The sequence below is a fragment of the Falco rusticolus genome, chromosome 2 (assembly GCF_015220075.1).
Source record: "Falco rusticolus isolate bFalRus1 chromosome 2, bFalRus1.pri, whole genome shotgun sequence".
In the NCBI taxonomy this organism is placed as follows: Eukaryota; Metazoa; Chordata; class Aves; order Falconiformes; family Falconidae; genus Falco; species Falco rusticolus.
This window is the reverse complement of record NC_051188.1, coordinates 120,323,596-120,336,565: the sequence shown is the minus strand read 5'-3', so window position 1 is coordinate 120,336,565 and position 12,970 is coordinate 120,323,596. Positions and strand designations below refer to the sequence as shown.

Genomic DNA, 12,970 nt, shown 5'->3' with positions numbered 1-12,970 from the left:
GTGCAGCTAATGTGGCACGAGCCACATCTAACCAACTTCACCTTGTTTCGGGGGGGAAACAAGTTTACCTGAGTGTCTCTCTTTACACTGAAATACTAAAACTAGATGCTCATTCCTACATTAGTGCATATTACGAACTTTCAGAAATTTTGCTATCATGACACCTGTGTCAGCTTATGGTCAACTCATACCCTTCAGCCTATTTCTCTTCATAAGGCTAAAGCAGCAATGAGACCCTGAAAGTTTTGATGCTTGCTTGGGAAGTAGCATGTGTTTTCTTGTGCTTAAGCAGCTTTTTTTTTCAGAGCAAACTGTATCCCTTCTGCATATGATGATGCAAAAATAGTATTTTTCTGCTTAAATCTCTTATCAGCATGTGCATATGTGGACTCAAGAAAGGCATGAATTTGCATGTCAAGCTACTGCTGTGCAGCTGTTGCCCTTTCAATGATGCACATGATTATTTTAAAAACATGAGTTTTCACAAGTACGTCAAAGTTCTCTGTCAGGAAATGGTCATTCTTCTCCCTCTGCAATTAAATCAAGCCCACTGGCACCTCTGCCTTGATTTATTTTTTCACAAGATTATCCACATCTATGTTCATATAGATTACTTCCTTAAAGACGCTTGCTTTTCCACTTCAAATCATGCATTTGATTGAATTGTAACTTTAAGAGTAGATTAAAATGCCTGTGAAAAATCAATCACTTGATTCCCTGAGAGGAATCACTTGCACTTCTCTCTTCACTGAGCTTGTGGGTTTATCAGCATGTCCTGTTGCTAGTGGATCTCAGTTTGAAGGGTCTGATATTTTTTTTGTTTCCTTATTTTCTCTGTGCTCTTTTGCTTCCCGCCCATGGCTGTGAACGTCAGAACATCTCTTCTTTCCTCCATCTTTTAACTCATATCTTGCTATGATAACACTAGCCTCTAAAAGCTGCCACTCCCACTCCTACTTGTTAAAAATAATGTGCTTTTAAGAGCCTTCAGGGGCCACTCATTTAGAGTTATGTTTTTTGAGTGCTTTGTTCTTGTTAACTGCTACATTCTTACAAATATGAGAGAGGGTGTGTTGGTTGTCCTTGTTTTCTGATGGTCTTTTAAGCAAAACCTGAGTTTCTAAAAAGGCAACCAGAGAAGCAAGGAGATGGATTCCAGTGGAGACAAGTTCAACTTCAAGTTTTGTGGCCATGTTCTTCTGGGAACAAGGTGTTTCTGCTGTGGGTTTAGATGGAAATTATGAAGTTGACCTTTCTGCTTCAAAATCTTTTGACCTTTTTTTATCTCAAATGCTATCTCTATATCTGTGTGACCTCTCTTAATATCTGAGTAGCTCCCAGTGTTCATTTATTCTCGTATTTTTGGAGATGAGGCTGAGACTCGGGGAAGGTAAATTGTTTAGCCAAGGTCACATAGAAAGCTGGTGGCTGGTGCACTGCAACACAGCCTTATGCTCTTGTTGTGTTAGCTTTCACTTGCTCCGAGTTTGACTCCAGTTTTTCTTTAATCCTGTGTCACTGGAGTTGGTAACTTCCCTGTGTTAGCCTGGACAAAGGTAGTGCTTCTGCCAGGGTCTCCTGATTGTCCCTGTTGGACAATCCGTTTGGAAAAAGTGAACCAAACTCTTGGAGGTGAAACTTAGCAAAGATGTTAGTGGTGCACCTGGAGCCCTTCAAAAGTAAATGGCTGCTGGCTCTGCAGGACTGTGCTAGGTGTAGCATAAAGGAAAGGTCCTGGAGTGGTTACAGCGGACACTGCCCTCCACATCAGCTGCTGGGCCCTCAGATCTACCTCTGCTGAGCTGCCGTTCTTGATAATGTGAATGTGAGTCAGGTCTGTCAAACCCTATAGGAGTCCTGCTCCAAAGGTGCTCTTGTTCTGAGTTACTAATATTTCTGTAATGTTTTTCCAGTGAGACAGCTACATGTGTGTGTTTCTGCTCCGTGAGCACTAGGTGGACATCAAATGTTGGTTGATTTGCATAGGGTCTTCAAACATTTGTTGCTCATTGTGGCTGGACTGCATTCATGGTCACGTTTTTTGGTGCCTCTTACTTGGATGCTTTTAGCTAGAAGTCCTTACCGTGCGGAGGAAGGGCTATCAGCACGCACCAGCTCTTCATCACAATTTGGTTTGCTTGAGTCATCTGAACTGCATGCTAGGGTTTAAATGCTGTTCTCGCTCTTTGTCTTCCCATTTCCAGCTGGCTAAGGGTAACAGAAATATTCTGAACAAGCAAATAATTGTGACTAGAAAAAGCTGTTCGGAGTTCTACTAAAACTTATAAGATTTGGGGTTTTCAGGCACTGCCCAGGACATCTGGCACAAATGTAAATGTGAATCACGAATCACCAAGTGGCAGTGAATGAGTTCTTGTTAATAAGCAGTCTTGGTTTGTTTTTGCAATAAAAATCAGCTTCCGAGATAGTTTTGCTAAAATGCAGGCAATGGGGGGGGTGGGGTGGGTAAACACTTTCAAAATAAATTTTAGTGCTGTCTCTGCAGGATGCTGCTAGGTACTGGGAAATTTCAAACTCCTTCCATTACCTCTCTCCTTCATTGCTTTAAAATCTTTTAAAAGAGAAATACCTTCAAATAACAGGGCTGCAGCATGAAGCAAGAAACTAGTTATTGTTATGTTATTATTTGAAGGAATGGGGGGTTATTTTTCTCTTATCTCTGTCTGATACTGCAAATCATTAATTTCTGCTGGAAGAAGAAACCAGCAGGTGTCCAGCTCACACCTATCTTTTGTCTTAAATTCATTTGCTCTCTTTAATTTCATTTCAATGTTTTTTCTCCTCCTGCTCTTTCCACTAGGTCTTTTCACTACCATCACTGGGAGTGACCAGGGCACCCAGAGAACTATGGAATTTAGAGTGGAAAAAAGATCTGTAAAACTGAGGGTGTAGCTAAGCCACATCAGTTCTTCGCTTGACGGTACTTGAGGTGGTAGGGTGAACGAGACTGGCCGCAGCCAAGTACCTTGGTGAAGGATCCGTTGGGAACTGGTATCTGGGAATGAGAGTTGCATGCAGAGTCTCCATCTCTGAACTCTCCTGTCCCAGGGCAAAGGTCATGCTAAGGCTTACCCTTCTGACTAGTGTAACCTGATTTATAATAATACTGGGGTTAGAATAACCTGTATACACCAAGACGTAAACTTTTGCCAGTGTCCGTTATTCAAAATTCTGTTGAACAAAATGGGTTGCTAAGTATTTTAAAACTTCATCCTCTGCCTTGGCTCCATGCTTAATGGATATGCACCTACCGCGTGTGGCAGTTCACCTGGGCGGTTTGTATGAAGATGGTGGCTCCTGATGCATGAAGTGGGAGGTTCAGAAGCACACTGCCTAATGACACAGGGCAGCAAGCTCCTCTGGCTCCTGGGGTGAGTGGGACTCCCTTTCCCAGGGGGGGTGGGTGTATGAAAGCTTTGGGAACAAGAATATAGGGAAACTTAGTTACTGGCAAGGATATTAATCCTTGGGAAAGCTACCCTGGGTAAAGGTCAGGGAAAAAGCTTGTTTTGTTACTGATTATTTATGAAAACCCCCAAAAATGTGCCAAGATGTGCTGAGTCTCAGTCTACCTGTGCAAGACTCTAATGCCTTGGAGAGCAAGGAGGGCAGAAATAAGAACAAAAAACCCCAAATCCAACACTGGACTAAGGATTCCATCCCTTCTTTGCTTGGAACTTGAGGGATATAATTCAGTTTTGTACCACTCACTGCTTTATACTTGTGTTGACCTGCTCTGCTGAATTGGTGTCTAATTAAGAGATTTTTAGCTTATATCCAGCTCTAAGCCACTGGGCTCAATGGTAAAGTTGAGGATTATTAGCAAAAGCAGATACTTGCAGTTCTGTACCTTTAAAATGAAATTCAGGGTTGGGAGCTGGTTTTAAATGAACTGATTTATTATTTTCCTGGGCCTTGCATGTGTGTCTAGCATGCTTTAAGAATAGCTTGTCACCATTTTCAGCAACTGCAGCTGAGCCTGGGGCTGGAAGTAAATTTACTCAAGGTGCAGGGATCCGTAATGCTGGCTGCTGAGGATGGAGAGCAGCGCGGCGTTTGTTTCTTGGCAAGAGACCATGTAAGTAATCAGCAGGGACCCAGACGGTCATCCTCCTTCAAGTGTTGCCTAAAAGGCTTTTTGCTCTTTTCCTTTCCTCTGTCTGAATTGATCCTGTCCAACAGGGTCTGGCTTTGTACATAAATCCTGGCTAAGCCTGAAGGCTGCACTCGGGCTCTGAGAAGTTCTCATACTTCTTGGTGTACAAGACTCGAAAGATACTCCTGGTTGGATAATGGTGATATTTCAGAGCTGTGCCCTGCAAGCAGGCTGCTGCGATGCCGTACTGGCCACCTGGTCTGTAACAGCTCCCTCGGGCTCCCGGTTGTGTGCCGCATTGCCCCGCCGTGTACCTTGGAACCGCTGCTGGGAGGTCCCGGTCCCTTCCCAGGGTGAGCAATGCAACGAGCTGGCACCGATGGGCTGCCATGGCCTTGTGCTAGTTAAACCTGCTGCTTCTGTGTATCCAGGAGTTTTTAAAAGCACATGGAACTCTGCTGTGTCCAGAAACTGAAGCGTTCTCCCCAACATGAACCTGTTTGGCAAGATCCTGGACCTTGACATAATGCTATTATGGAAAAAAAAAACTTTAGGGAAGTGTGTCAACTTTGAGTTTTCAGTTTCTCAGATCCGTACAAATTGGTATGTAGCATACTAGTAACCAACAAAATAGGAATCCTTCTTCCTTCCCTTCCTTTGTCCTACTAAGAAATCTTGTCTTTGGGCCTGGCAGTGGCTCTCGGAGACCCTGGCCTGCCCTCACCAAGGTCAGGGCTAAGGTGTCTCTCTTCTACCTACTGATGAGTTCCCTCATGCATGCAAGAAACAAACTACTCTGATCTCTACTCTGTAGTCAATTTTATTGAAATACAGGTGACTGCGTTGAATTTTAAAGGTGAATTTATAAACAGCGTCGTTATAGATATGCTTGTCAGGTAAGCCAAAAATCCTTACATTAAGAATCTTTATTATTTGATCTTAGAATAATAAATATACTACGCTTCCTTTTTCAGCTGACTGAAGAACTTTACTGTACGCGAAGGAGGAGGAACTGCCCATATTCTTTAGCTGGCTGGGCTCCTCACTTTTCTTCAGGCTCTGAAATCATGTATAACCTGTGACTTTGATGGGGCAGCAGGTAGACATGGGCAATCCAGTATATTATATCATTCTACAACTTGTGTTCCTGGAATGAACACATCCTGGGATGATGGAGTGATGCATATGCATTTAGGTTAATGCAAACATTCTTTTCACACTCAAGGAGCAGTATTTCCAGCAACATCCTGCAACTCAGTGTTGTATCCCCTGTGGATGCATGGGTTTCTAACTCAGCCAGACACAGCTAGGTGCAGCCCTGGTGATCAAAATTGCTTTTGATTTTGGTCAGAGCAGACTTTCACAGGATAAATGGCTCTTTGACCCCTAGTATCACCGGACCAAGCCTTCTTTTATTTGGGAAGCAACATGGCAACTTTCATATCCACTCAGATTAGACAGGCACTTTTATTCCAAGGTCACACCGCAAAGGCATATACAGAATAAACTATATGTTGTTCAATTTATCTATGTCAGGAGGACAGGAGAGGGAGCTGACCCTGCTGGAACTCGATGCAGTTGTGCTTTCATGCCCAGGTGCTGCTGGTCTGGTAATGACACCTGTGCTCCTGGGGGTAATCGGTGTCAGTGTGATTCTCTTCTGACTGGCCCCAAACGCTTTTTTGAAGAGATATAACGGCTCGATAGGCCTGCAGCAGGACATGAGCCGTGCACTGACTGTGGTCCGAGTCCCTGACTTTCCTGACTACTTCAGCTGCTTCCTCTGCATAAATGGGAATAGGTGATGTTAATGTATATGGTGGTTGGAAAAATTAGTTGCTGCTGCTATATGTAAAGCTGAAAAGAGCCATGTGAGCGCTGAGCAGTGACAGTGATGTAGGCTTTGCAAAGGAATCCAAGAAAACCTAGAAAGAGGATGCTAGATAAAAAAAAAAAAACCAACAATAAAAATCTGAGGATAAACAGTATATAATGCAACGTCTTTCACAGTGAGTGCATAACATTATGGAAACTAACACAAGGTATAGAAATATTACAGTGGTACTACTTAAAACATTCTGAAGCCATATGTATGCTGCTTCTAGCATTCGGAAACTTAGCTTTGTAAATGCTAACTGTAATTGTAGGTCTTACATGGAACTGACTCCAAAACTAGTAAGAAACCCAACAAACTATTCAAATGTCACCTATGGCAATATTTTTGCAATATAGAGGCATTTTGCACATCACTGTTTCTTATTTGGCAATAGCTGTCTTCAGGGAGCATGGGTGTAGGAAACTGAGAGTACGTCTGTCTTTAGGGCTGCTGCTGGTGGCTTTGCTGCCTTTGGTGTGCATCCTCACCTATATGAATGAAAGCTGAAATTCTTGTCCAGGGCCAGAATGGTGTCCTTCTGTTGCATTAACAAATGGCAGCCTGATGGAGTGATAAATAATTTATGAACTTGGGATATTGATTTTTCTTCAGTGCTTATAGGAAATTATACGCTTGTGGCTTCAAGAAATAATTGGTACAATTTAATCGCATAAAAATTATAGTCCTTTTTAATTCTTTTCAAATGGAACTTTAATGACCACTGGGTGTGTTACAGAACACAGCAGAAGAGAGGGTGCCTGTGTGGACTGAAGAAATAGGCAGGCTAGAAACAGCAGGTTCCCCAGGTCTGACAAAAAGAGCCCACCATGGTGGTGGCTTTGAATGAGGGCTAATGGACACCTGTTTGATCACAAATCACCCTTTCCCCAGGGAAATATTGCAAGTTGTAATACACACACTTAGTAGTACAATTACAATGCAAACTAGAGGTGCAGAGTGCCTGATGTATTGGGAAAAAAATGTGCCATTTGTAGAACTTCACTAAATAGAAGGTAGGATTTGTTCTAATGCAAAATAATTTTCTTTTTAGTGTACGAGTCTCTTATGTAAGCTTTGCATCTAGGAGGAGAGCTAAGAGCTAAAGTAGGGGAAGGAAGTAATTCCAGCAACTTCACTGAAAATAAGTCTGAATTTTCCTTTTTAAGAAGAGGAAAAAAACACCCTACTTCTTGGTCAGGATATTCCATGATGTTTCTAACTGACTCTAGTTGAAATATAAATACCTCATGAAACATACCTCCCTAAAGAGTCAAGTTTGAAAGAACTACATTGACCGGCTTCCCCAGAACATAAAAGTAAATTGTAAGATTCCTCTGCACTTTTTGCTTAAAAAAAAAAAAAAAAGAAAAAATCCAGAGTATTTAGCTGCAGGCAGGTTTTATTGAAATCACATGGTACTCTGGCTCTTTACAGCTCTAAGATTTTTAGAAAGCCATCAGGAAACTGACTTTTCAAAACAGATATTCTAGAATGAGGTTTCAAACCACTCTGGAGCAATATTTAAATTCCATCTTCAACCTGTAATTGTAAATTACTCCAAAATGTAGAGGGATGAGTGCGGTTTGATCTGGCTTAAACTTACAACATTTTTTTTTTTCTGGATAAAGATGGGGAATATCAAACTACCATTTCTATCTGCATAAGAGTGTCACTTGAACAGAATGTGACGCTTACGTAGCCTAACCCATTCTGCTCATCCATAGCAGGAACAAAACAAATAGGCACTATTTAAAAAACGGAAAAGCTGCCAGCAAATTTCAGCACTAGTAATGAGATGGTATTCATAATTACTAATAGTAGTGATCCCTGTAATGCTAACTGTAGGCTTAATGTGGCATGTTAAATGGTAAACTGATGCCTGGCGTTAGCTGGGGGCTGAGCCTTGCAGAGCGTCTCAAGATATTTTCCAGCAGCACCGAGGGCTGGGTGGGAAGCGCTGCCTGCCGGGGGGCAGCCATGCATGGGGGTGCACGGCCTGCAGGGGGACAGGCGGGGGGCTGTGTTCTGCCCAGGTGTCGTAGGAATGTCCAGGTCTCCTGAGAAATGTCCGCAACTCCCGGTGTCCTTCGGACAGCTTGCTCCTATGTCGGCGGTACTTCTGGCCTTAAATAAGCGTATAGTGGTGGCAGCTGGCATCGCCCCGAGGGAAGGGTTTTGTCTCCTGGGGCTCTGGGCTTGTCCTCGCCTGCTGCTGGCCAGCACAGAGAAGATGTGAAAAAAATCTGGGTTATTCTGTTTGAAGTGTGACGCTGTCCCTACTGCTGTACTAGGAACTCGCTCTGGTGCTCGCACTGGATGTAACGTACCGTTTCTAGGTATGATTTTTGGACCTGCAGGTTTATAGTTTGAAACGCTGAAAATGGCTGAACAAGAATGGCCCTCTTGACTGTTCTATTCAAAACTCACAGTAGCTATTTTTAAAAATGCTATAAATATAGAATGCATATACATGCTACACTTCAACACTTATTTTATGACCAACAAATGTTTGCTTTATGATTGGGGTAATAATGTTATATTTAATAAAATCATTATGGGTCTTCTGTTTTGATGCACAGACATATGCAAATAACTTGCATTAGCATTTTTATGAGTGAGATTTCAATGGCAAGCTTATTAATAAATCCCTGGGTAGTGTTCAGGCTGGTACCATTAGTTCCCTGTACCCTTTTATTAGGGCAGCTAATGAATTCTTTTTCCCTAGTTGTCTATTCTGAATTGATGGGAGAGCAGGGCCAGCAGGATGCGGCCGCGGGGCGCCTGGAGCTGTGCTTTGCTGTTCAGTGGCTGGGTAGCGAGCGGTGGCCAGCGGGTGCTTTACTGGCCTCTGACATGGATGACTTCACGTGTCCTGCAGTGCAGGTGCTGGGGAAGGGGTGGAGGGCAGTCCATGAGTGTGCTCCATTCTACTTTCTGCCCAAACACCTTGTGTTTTCTGGAAGATGGTCTGGCTTTTGTGCACAGGCAAGGGTTCGTGATGGCGGGGCTTGTGGCAGCACATGATGCAGAATAGAAGCTGGAGCACAGTGTGTGTGGGAAGTTGATATAATTTGGGAGTTTATTGTCAGCAAAAAGGAAAGAAATTATTTGCTTGGGCACAGAGGTAAGACTGTATTTGTAATCCTTAAAAACACTATTTGAGGAAAACTAGCTTTCCCCTATACAGAACACCATGGGGCATGGCTGCGGGGATCGCAGCTGAAGGCGCAGCGGTGCAGGCTGTGCTGGGGGTGGCTGGGAGCACTGGTGCGGCTCCCTGGTGATGCTGGTGGTGTGCCATGCGTGCTGCAGAGTGAGAGAGGTCAGGACCAGTGGTGCTGGGTGGGAGCTGGGTGACTTGTGGCAGGGAGCAAGCAGGCAACTGAAGAGAAAATGTGAAACAGAGCTCGAGCACCTGGACCTTGTTCTTTCCTCAGTCTCCCTCTGTCTGCACCCCTGGTTGTTTAAATGCTTCAGAGTCTCTGACAATACTCTATATAATGGTAAGGTTATGAGGGGAATGTTATAGCAGATATTTTAAGTGTGCTGTAAAAGTCTGACGTTGTTGAGATGTCTAGCTGAGGCCCTGAATTAGAAAAACCCTTAGAGCTGAGATTCTATTTAAGAAAGTGCTTGTGAACACAATTTGTTAACGTCAATGATGCTGAAAAATGCTTGCAAACACTTTGCATCCACAACCTCTAAATGCCATAATGCTACAGAACCCACTCTGCAGCCTGGTAACTGTTTCTCATTCTAGGCTGGTTTGTTTCTTTGTTTGGGAGTATGGATCCCACACGCTGGAGAGAAACTAGAGTTTACTGTTCAATTAGAAAACTTTGCTTTCTTGGAGACAGCATTGATCTCCTGGGCTGTTATGCTATCTGTCATTGTCTAATCACAGAAGATCTGTTGCTAGTACAGTAGAGCCCAAATGAGACTCCTTGGAAAGTAGGATGCTATTTCTGTGTGTGGAAGAGGGTTTCAGAACTACAGGGTTGGCATTTGGCATGTGACCAATTAAACTTTAAGAAGAAAAGTCTTGTTTTAGCCTAGTGTCCTAGTTTTGGCTGGGACAGTTAATTTTCTTCTTAGCTGGTACAGTGCCATGTCTTGGGTTTGGTGTGAGGGCGGTGTTGGTAGCACACTGATGGGCTTGGTTGTTGCTGGGTTGATGCTTATATGAAGCCAAGGACTTTTCAGTTCCTCCAGGGAGAGGGCTGGGGGGGCACAGGAAATTGGGAGGGGGCTCAGCCGGGACAGCTGACCTGAACTGGCCAAAGGGATATTCCAAAGCACAGAAGGTCAAACTGAGGATATCAACCAGGGGAAGAAGGAGGCAGCGGGGACACACTGGGAGCGATGGCGTTTGCCTTCCCCAGCCCCGTCCCGCGTGCTGAGCCCTGCTGCCCTGGGGGGGCTGAGCCCCTGCCTGCCGTGGCAGGGGGAAGGGATTCCTCGGGTGGCTCTGCTTGGGCACGCCGCTTTGGCTTTGCCCGTTGAACTGTCCTTATCCCAGCCCAAGAGTTTTCTCCCTTTTCTGATCCTCTCCCCCATCCTGCTGGTGGGCTTGGTCACCAGCCAGCGGGAAACCCCACCACCTGGCTCGGAGGAGGCAGTGGGAAGAAATAGCCAAAGGGCACAGAGATTTTCTACCTTAGCATTGTATAATTGGACCAGTTTTAATTACAAAACAATGGTGTACAGCTATGGATTAAGAGGCAATACATTACTGCTTTGAGCTACTCCTGGTGATATTCTGAGCAGAAAGGCCAGAAAGATGATTCACCCTCATCCCTGCTTCCTTGCTCTTTGTGGAGTAACTGACCAAAAAAAAAAGGGTAACTGTTTTTTACCAAGAACCAGACTGATAATCTGTGTGCCAGACACAGGGACGGAAGCCTGCTCTTCCCATACCTGCCACTTACGCTCTGTCTGTCGGCCCGAGGCTGCCCAGACCGCATGCACCGCTTATGCTGCAGCTGCTTTGGGAGAGATTTTTCCTTTCTGCCCTTTCACTTCTCAGCTTTGCCTTAAGATTCAAGATGTGACCTTGCTGTTGGATGTTTGAGTGAGTTTAGTGTGACACAGGGTGATGTTTCCCAGAAGATACAGCTGGCTGTTAGGATCCCGGAGCATGCATGCTTCCTGGCAGCTGGCTGGTTGCTGCTTCGCGGGGATTGGACAGGCAAGGGGAAGGAGAGATGAGTTTGGAGTCTCCCCCTTTCCCAGCTTGCCCCATGCTCCTTCCTCTGTTTGGGGGCCCCAGCCAGCCTGCAGGAAAGTGTCCTGGGCTGATGAAATAAGGCCCCAAGAGTGAAAGAGGTCATGTACTTTGTGTGACTTTTGGCCAGGTTAGCACTTGGACAGCAAAGCTTGTCACCTACTATTCAAATACCGCTGCATCTGTACTGCAGCCTGGGGCCCCTCATAATTTAGTTTTCTATAAAACTGCCTGCTGCCCTTCTGTAGGGGTGTGAAGAGAAAGATGTCCACAGTGGATAACAGGTGATGGTGTGAACAAGAGGTTCAATTAGACAAGGAGAAGCAGCAGCTGGAGTATCAAGGGATGGTGCTCACGTATGGTAATGGCTCTATATGCTGTTGCAAAAGGCAAAGATAGTTGCACATCCTGGGAGAAGGGTGCAGAGATGAAAGGGCAAATGCTCCTCTCTGCAGAGGGAGAGGTGACTGGGCATGGGCTGATGGTCCTGAGGAATACGGCAGGACTGGGAGACAGAGGTGTGAGGGCTGGGGTGGCTGAAGAGGAATGGGATGTGAGTTGTTTGATCAGCTCCTAGGGATGAAGGACTTTGACAAAGCTAGGCAAAATGATTCTTGGGGAATGTGGTGGATCTTTGAGGAAAGTGCTGGTAGCAGGTGGGCTAACAGCACTGAAGGGGCACTGGCGGTGTGGGTGAGGCGGGAGGAAGGTATGTGGGCACTGACCGCAAGGGTGAGAATGAAGCAGAAGAACCTGGCTGCAGTCGGCCCCAGCGATCCTGAGTCAGTGTCTCATCTCAAGTTGCAACACTGACATTCCTTGGGTTTTTCCCCATCATAAGCTCTTCCAAGAAGACCGAGCATTTGAAAAGTGTGATTTTTGTTACAGTGTAAGTCAGAAAATCTAACGTTTTAGACTAGAAATCATTGATTATTAAGAAAATAGAGATAAAAAGGCATTCTGTATAGCTCTTCCCAGTGTTTCTGTATCCTCCCAGGCTGCTCCATTCAGCTCTGCTGGGTGGGTTTTGGCAGGGGCCGGCCAGCGCCGCGCGGCTCCGCTCTTCGCCTCGCTCCTGCTGCTGCCCGCGCTGGGTTCTGCTCGGCCGCTGGGGTGACTCGGGCGGGAAGGCAGCCTGGGAGGCATCCCTGCCCGCATCCCTGCCCGCATCCCTGCCCGCATCCCCGTGCAGAGCAGCATCTGCCGTGAAGGCGGGCCTGGAGGCTGTCAGGCGCGTGGAAAAGGTCCCAGGATGGAGCCGGCGGAGGCTCGCCCCGCAGCCCTGCTCTGCTTCACCCCGGAAACGGCCACGCCGGTGCCCCTGCCCCGGCCGGGGGCAGCATTGCTCCCGGGCGCGGTCATGAGGCGGTTTCCTGCGACAGCCCTGCCGACGGGCCGGTTAGCTCAGTTGGTTAGAGCGTGGTGCTAATAACGCCAAGGTCGCGGGTTCGATCCCCGTACGGGCCACTCCTTTTGCCCGGGAGGGGAGCAGAGCCCTGCTGGGGGGCCCACGGGGAAAGTGTTTTTTTTTTTTTTAATTTTTTTCTGTTATTTTTTTTTCCGCTCCGGTTCCCCTGAGCGGAGAGCGGGGGGCAGGGCGGGATGTGGGAGGGGCCCGTGCCCAGGGAGCCAGGGCTGAGAAACAAATCCAGGCTGAGGTGTGATGCTCTGATATATCGAGCAGTGTGCCTGCAAGAGCGGCTGAGGTGGCCGAGGGTGTCTTCTCTCTCAAACTTCTCTCAGAAGCTCCAGA

General features: G+C 45.9%; 1 non-coding gene across 1 annotated transcript; it reads left to right on the top strand.

Moving 5' to 3' along the window:
• Positions 1–12,610: 12,610 nt before the first annotated feature.
• On the top strand, positions 12,611–12,684 carry TRNAI-AAU. The gene has a single exon. It is a non-coding gene; the product is annotated as a tRNA-Ile (tRNA).
• The last annotated feature ends 286 nt before the right edge of the window (positions 12,685–12,970 follow it).